The 1,117-nt window shown below is 38.9% G+C and overlaps 1 non-coding gene across 1 annotated transcript; it reads right to left on the bottom strand.

Annotated features, from left to right (window-relative positions):
- Positions 1–529: 529 nt before the first annotated feature.
- On the bottom strand, positions 530–636 carry LOC128279663 (small nucleolar RNA R71). Its single transcript, XR_008269862.1, has one exon. It is a non-coding gene; the product is annotated as a small nucleolar RNA R71 (small nucleolar RNA).
- Between the last annotated feature and the right edge of the window lie 481 nt (positions 637–1,117).

Here is a 1,117-nt window from a genome sequence, read left to right as displayed (position 1 = left end):
CACAGTTTGCAAGAACCGGAGAGAAATAAGGCGAAACCTAAGATACATAGAAGACGAGCAAGAGGACGATACTTCAACCACAATCGAGGAGATGGCTGAAAACCAAGAAAATCCGCTACCTCCGACGATTGCTGCTGATCCAGTAAATCAGAATCCTATTCCACGCACTATGTATGATTATGCTAAACCTAATTTAACAGGAACTGAGTCAAGTATAGTTAGACCTACTATTGCTGCAAATAATTTTAAGCTGAAACCTAACATAATTCAAATGATACAACAGTTGGTTCAGTTTGATGGTTTGCAGGATGAGGATCCCAATGCTCACTTGGCAAATTTCCTAGGATTTTGCGATACCTTTAAAATTAATGGTGTTTCCGATGACGCCATCCGTATTCGGTTGTTTCCCTTTTTGTTAAGGAATAAGGCTAAGCAATGGTTGAACTCGTTACCACGAGGGTCAATCACTACTTGGGAACAAATGACCAAAAAGTTTTTATTAAAATATTTTCCACCGGCTAAAACAGCTAAATTACGTAATGATATCTCTTCTTTTGTGCAGATGGATTTAAAAACACTCTACGATGCATGGGAGAGATATAAGGACCTTTTGTGAAAATGCCCTCACTATAGGTTTCCACTCTGGCTACAAGTTCAAACTTTTCATAATGGCCTGAATCCTTCGACTCGACAAATGGTTGACATAGCTGCTGGTGGAACCATCAAGAATAAAACACCTGAAGATGCTTATGAGTTTATAGAAAAGATGTCACTGAATAACTATCAGTGGCAAGTCATGAGGACAAAGCCAACGAAAATAGTTGGTGTTTATAATGTCGATTCGGTCACCATGCTCTCTAATCAGGTAGAACTCTTGAATAAGAAAATTGATGGTTTTCTTATTTCTTCACAGGTTCACCCAGCAATGCAGTGCGAAGCAAATGGAGGTGGATCGAGCAATTCAGAATACCCACCTTATGGCCACAACATGGAGAACGAGCAGTTAAATTACATGGGTAATAATCCTCGATCTCAAAACAAACATTATAGTAATACTTACAATGCAGGTTGAAGGAATCACCTAAATTTTTCATGGGGAGGCGAAGGAAATCAAAAA

The sequence above is a fragment of the Gossypium arboreum genome, chromosome 8, assembly GCF_025698485.1.
Source record: "Gossypium arboreum isolate Shixiya-1 chromosome 8, ASM2569848v2, whole genome shotgun sequence".
Taxonomy (NCBI): Eukaryota; Viridiplantae; Streptophyta; class Magnoliopsida; order Malvales; family Malvaceae; genus Gossypium; species Gossypium arboreum.
This window is presented reverse-complemented; position numbering and strand designations above follow the sequence as displayed.